Genomic DNA, 6,538 nt, shown 5'->3' on the forward strand with positions numbered 1-6,538 from the left:
GAGGTGATAAAAAGAATTTTTTTTCCAGTCTGGAAGCAGCAATGATATTAACAGCAAACCTGATACCTCATCAACTTGCCTAGCACAACATAAAAGGTTTCCCTAAGAAATCAAATACCTATCAGCAGGTTGTTAATGCTACTAGTTTATCTCAATGCTGTGCCATAGAAATGGCAGAATTTCTGAGCAAACAGAATTGGATCATGGGTCATTTGGGTCTGATTATGCTAATGCTGCTATTTGTTGAGCTGCAGTAGATTTTTGAAGCCCTGCAGTTTAGTTTCCTACTCACAAAGACATCAGTGACTTGAAATAAATTTTTTTATAACACATACTTTTAGAAGATGCTTAGAAGACCTGTTTTGTTGGACCCAAAGCTCACATTGGATGCTCCCAGGGTAAATTTAAACTATTGTTCCTGTTCAGGATCACCTGTTTATGTCCCAGAGTTTGTGGAACAATAGCCCTGGGAGTGAAAGGATAGAGGAGGTGTTTGATAAAATGAAAAATTGAGGAGCCAGTAAGACACGAAAAGGATTTGAAACAGGAGGGAGAATGAGAGGCAAAAGGGGTCTATGTTTTCTCAGGAACAGCAGAAAACAGACGCGAAGTAAAGCAGAAGCGAGAAGTAGGTGAAAAGGGCATTAACCTAAATAACAGAAAGGAAATGAGAATTGGAAGGAACAGATAGAAAAAATCAAATATGCTTCCAGCATGGAAGGTTTTATACTGTTAGTGTTTGCTGGGGTCAAACTGGTGTTGCATGACTCAGAAGGAGTGTTTTATCTAAGACCCTGCAGCAGTTACACATTTAATCAAAGAAGGGTCTTTTTGAGCCTCATGAGCCTTTTTGAGCCTGTGTACTTTGATGGTCTTCTCACACACGTAATCCAATGATTTATGATAAAGTCCAAAGCAAGGATAAGTTAGAAGACTGATAACTAAGCGGAATTTCACAAATTCTAGCAAGGAGGGTTCTCACCTTTCCCATTCTGTCTGACCTGATCCTTGCTCCTCAGTACTAGTTTCCTTGGCTCAATCTGGACTACAGTTTCCTTGCAAATATGAGGAAAGCAAGGATCCAAATATTCATGCAGCTCTCTGATGAATTCAGTGACAAAAATACAACATGCCATGGATTGCACACAAGGACCCTGGCAGAAAAATGCAAGTTATTTCTGAAATATTATATCAAGGGTAGATGGGTATAAATTGTCACACCGTGATAGCTCTGGGCACATTAACATTTCCTTGTGAAAATGAGAAAGGAAAAGATGAGACATCTAAGCCTCCATACCATTTTATTGAATTTTGTAGGCATAACAATTAGCACATAATATGCTAGGGAGGAGGGTGTGTAAACCTTTAAAGCATCCAATCAAAGCTGTACTCAAGTCATTAGCCTCACTTTTATAAATAGCACAAAGTTACTTCTTCTAGTCAAAATGCACAGCAACTGTAAGGTTCATTTGCATGTATCTGGACTTGAACTGCTGTTCAGATTTGTGTCTGAGAAGGAATTTCACCCCTGTTGAATTAGCACAGATCTGTCTCCTACCATACTGTGGTTTGTTGCACAGTTCCATCAGCTAAGATCTCCTGGGCATATTTCACACAAAGATCAGGTTTCTCTTGGAGCAGGCATCTCAGGCCTCAGAGACACCTGGACTGAGGATAATAACAATTTGTCTTCTTAAATATTTCACTGTTTTGTTTGGGTCTTTTTTTGCAGCTGATCTGGAGCAATGGAATGCTTTGGCAGATTTCCTAGTACAAGGTGTGGATTACAGAGGTTCAGACAGAGAACTACAGACACAGTCTGCTGGTACAGCTGGGCTGTCACTGGTCATTTCTGTGGCTAAAGGGGAAGGATCAGCAAAGCTGAGGTGTGAGGGCAGTGAGGCAGACAGAATCAGTCTGTTCACTGAGCAGCAGCTGTGATCCAGTTTGTAGATATGGAAATTATGTGAGGATGCTGCTGAGGCAGAAGGAAGGAAAGTGAATGCGTGAGGCACAGACCCTTATCTGCTGGCAGGGAATGAGGAGGGAGAATTGTCTGTCAGAAACAAGCCCAATCACACTGATAAGCCAAAAAGACTTTACAAGAGCCCCTTCCAGACATTTGTTTTAAAAGTAAAACAGAACAGCTGTCCTGGTTTTGGCTGGGATAGAGTAAATTTTCTTCCTAGTAGCTGGTACGGTGCTGTGTTTTGAATTCAGTATGAGAATAATGCTGATTATACAATGATGTTGTCGTTGTTGCTAAGTACTGCTTACCCTAACTGAAGAATTTTTCAGCTTCCCTTGCTCTGCCAGGGAGCAGGTGCACAAGAAACTGGGAGGGAGCATGGCCAGGACAGCTGCCCCAGGCAGGCCAACAGGGTATTCTATACCATAGAATGTCATGCTCATTATACAAACTGCAAGAAGCTGGCCAGGAGTCACTGCTGGCTTCTAGGGTATAGGTTGGGCATCAGTCAGTGAATGGTGAGCAACTGTATTGTGCGTGACTGTTGGCTTGTTGACTTTTCTTAAATTGACTTTTATTTCTCTCTCTTTCTGTTATCTCTGTTTTCATTGCAATTATTTCCAATTGAATTAATATCTTACTTTATGTCAATTATTAAGTCGTTCTTATCCCAACCCACAGATTTGACCTTTTTCTGGTCCTCCTCCCCATCCCTCTGTGGGATGGGTGGGGCAGTGAGTCTGGGTGGTACTTTGTTGCCAGCTGGTGTTACACTGTGTCAATATCCTTTTTGGCACACAACGTGAAGCACTGAGCATTGAGGTAAGGACTGATCTGACCACAGCTCGTTAGAACAAATTTGTTATAAGCATTCGCTGCATTGGTTTACAAGCACTGGTCACAACATTGGTTTCTTTGCTCTGACAGTCGTTGCACTTGTTCTCAGGGATGTATTATGCAGCATTTTACTTGCAGCATGTGTTCCCTCTCTTGGCTTTATCGCCTTTGAGGTTTGGGCTAAGGTTATCATTTTATTGTACTTTGCAATGCTGACTTGTGATATGATAGAATTCCTGGCTGCAAGACTAATCTGGTGTGTGTACTCAGCATTGCTTACCTCTGTTCTTCGAGAGCCATCTGTTGGGAACTACCAATAATCACACCTTTTTTCTTTCCTCCCCCAAGAGACAACCTATGGAGGAGATATCCTTCCACACTTTCCTCTTTCCTGCCAGGCTAATTATTTGAGGATTTTGAAAATTGTGAATGCTCTTGGGATGTTGAAACCAGCATGGTCCTATTTCCAGGAATGTTGAATGTGTTCCAGGTCTTGTTTATGGTTAAACAACTATTTAAGAATAAGACCAAGAGAATTCCCTGAGTCTGGATAATTAAAAGTAGCAGGATGTGTGGGATAGTATGTGGCAAGTACCTAGGACAGTGGGCACCTCCAGTGTCTTGGAACCTCCTCCCTGAAAACAACTACAGAATAAATATTTGGGAAAAATATGCTGTTACCCTGTCAGTTCCAGACAGGCACAAGTCACAGAGGCGTGCTGGGGCCTGGCCTATGCCTACTGATCCCTGTTCAACACTCTTCAGTACCTCAAGGGGATGAGATGGTCTGGATCTGATGGCAAAGCATTAGGCCCTGCAGCTACTCCAAACCCAGTGACAGGGACTGCAGCTGAACCAGACACCCAACCCATGCCAGTGTCAGTCACTCTACAGACAAGAAGAAATGGACACGAAAGTCCGCTCATTGAGTAAAGGGGGAAAAAGCAGGGCCATCCCAAGAAAAGGAGGAAGAGGCAGAACAAAAGGTAACCATCACTCAATCCCTATCACTGACTTATGCATTATGGGGAAAGATTTCATCTATTGTCCAGGTGAACACATTATCACTTGGCTGCTAAAATGCTGGGATAATGGGACTAGCAGCCTGGAATTAGAAGGTAGGGAAGCCAAGCATTTGGGGTCACTCTCTAGGGAAAGGGACATTGACAAGCTTATTGGAAAAGGGATACAAGTCCTCAGCCTTTATAGGTGACTTCTGTCAAGCATGAAGGAAAATTATCCCTTCAAGGAAGATGTTATAGGTCACCCAGGCAAGATGGACATCATTAGATTCCAGTAGCTGTGATCAGCAAAACAACAGCCCCCTGTCCAGCATCTAGCAAGAAAGAAACACACGATTTCTTAGGTGTTACGGGTTTTTGGAGAATGCATATTCCAAATTACAGTCCTCTCTTATCAACTGACCCAGCAGAAGAGTGGTACAAAATGGGACCTGGAGCAGCAACAAGTCTTTGAACAAATTACTCAGGAGATAGTTCATGCAATAGCCCTTGGGCCAGTCTGGGCAGGGCAAGATGTCAGAAATGTGCTCTCTGCTGCAGCCAGGGATATTGACCCAACATGGAACCTCTGGCAGAAAGCACCATGGGAGACTCGAGGTCAACCCCATGGCTTTTGGAGCCAGGGATACAGAGGATCTAAGGCTTGCTACATTCCAGCTGAAAAAGAGATAATTGCACCTTATGAAGGCATTTGAGCTGCTTTGGAAGTGATTGGTACTGAAGCAGAGCTGCTCCTGGCACCCCAGTTAGCTCTGCTGGACTGGATGTTCAAAGGGAGGGTCTCCTCTGCACTTCAGACAACTGATGCTACATGGAATAAGTGGGATACCACTGATCACACAACGAGATCGAACAGGAAAACTCAGGCACCCAGGAATCTTGAAAGTGATCACTAACTGGCCAGAAGGTAAAGATTTTAGAATATGGTCAGAGGAGGAGGTGACATGCGCCAAAGAGGCTGCACTGTATGACAAATTATCAGGAAGTGAGAAGCAATATGCCCTGTTTATTGATGGGTCCTGATGTGTTGTAGGAAATCATTGGAGGTGGAAGGCAGCTGTATGGGGTCCCCTATAACAAGTTGCAGAAACTGCTGAAGGAGAAGGTGAGTCCAGTCACTTTGCAGAGGTGAAAGCCATCCAGCTGGCTTTAGACATTGTTGAATGGGAAAAATGGCCAATACTTTACCTGTCTACTGACTCAGGGATGATGGCTAATGCTCTGTGGAGGGGATTGCAGTGATGGAAGCAGAGTAACTAGGAATGCAAAGGTAAACCCACCTGGGCTGCTGCAGTGGCAGGATATTGCTGCCTGGGTGGAGAACCTGGATGGGAAGGAGCATCACATAAATGCTTATGTGCTCATGAGTTGGGCCATTGCAGAACATCAAAACAACCAATAGGTGGCTCAGCTGAATCTGAATTGGCAACATAAAGGTGAATTATTTGCAGCTCAGTGGGCCCATGGCACCTCAGGCCATCAAGAAAGAGATGCAACAATAGACAGGATAGTGATTGAGGGGTAGATTTGACCATGGACACTGTCACACAGGTTAATTGCAGCACGCTGCAATTAAGCAAGTCAAGTGGTTAAAGACACTCTACTATGAAGGACAGTGGCTGAAATATAAATACAAGGAGGCCTGGCAGAGTGAATATATCACACTCCCACAAATCCTCCATGGGCTTACTGGAGGGCTGGAAACATATTCTGGGCCCCATACCACCACCCAGAAAACTATCCTGGGCCTTGAAATGCAAGTCTTGTGGGGACCTGGTAGGCCATAAACAACTCTGTTACACAATGGGACTCTTCCAAAACAACCTTGTAGAAACTGGGCCAAAAAAACCCATAGTATTGAGTGGATATTACACACCCTATTGCACACCAGCCTCCAGGAAAAAATCAGCAGTGCAATGAACTATTATAGGGATAAATAGATGTGCTGTCTGTAATGAAGCAGTTAATTATGATTTTATGATTTTGTTGTAAGTGGCATCTCATGATGCAAAACATGGCCACATCTCAAGTCCTGTGTCCAGTTCTGGCCCCCCCACTACAAGAAAGGCTTTGACATGCTGGAGCGAGTCCAGAGAAGGGCAATGGAGCTGGTGAACGGTCTGGAGCACAAGTCCTCTGAGGAGCAGCTGAGGGAGCTGCGGTTTAGCCTGGGGAAGAGAAAGCTTGGGGGAACCTTGTATCATTCTCTCGGTCTCTTCTTCCAGACAACAAGTGACAGGGTAAGAGAGCACAGTCTTAAGCTGTGCCAGAGGAGGTTTGGATTGGACTTTAGGAGGAATTTCTTCGACTAAAAGGACGATTAGACATTGGAATGGGCTGTCCAAGGAGGTGGTGGAGTCAGGGACCCTGGAGGTGTTTAAGGAAAAGACTGGACGTGGCTCTCAGTGCCATGGTCCGGTTGTCAGTGTGGTGATCAGCCATAGGTTGGTCTCCACGATCTTTTCCAACCTGATTGGTTATGTGATTCGGTGTGGATCTTTTCTGTATCTATTTTAACCTGTGATTCCGGAGCACACAAGGAGACGGAGCACCTGCCTGAGGAGCGCCAGCAGCGAGGCCGGGCGGCCGGCCCCGCCGGAGCCCTGGCTGCCACCACCAAGATGGCGGCGCGGCGCGGCCGCCGCCCCGCCCCGCGCCTCCTGCCCTCCCTGGGCCGGCCGCGGCCGCCGGGGGCCGCCGCCGCTGTCGC

This window comes from Anomalospiza imberbis, chromosome 2 (genome assembly GCF_031753505.1).
Source record: "Anomalospiza imberbis isolate Cuckoo-Finch-1a 21T00152 chromosome 2, ASM3175350v1, whole genome shotgun sequence".
NCBI lineage: Eukaryota > Metazoa > Chordata > Aves > Passeriformes > Viduidae > Anomalospiza > Anomalospiza imberbis.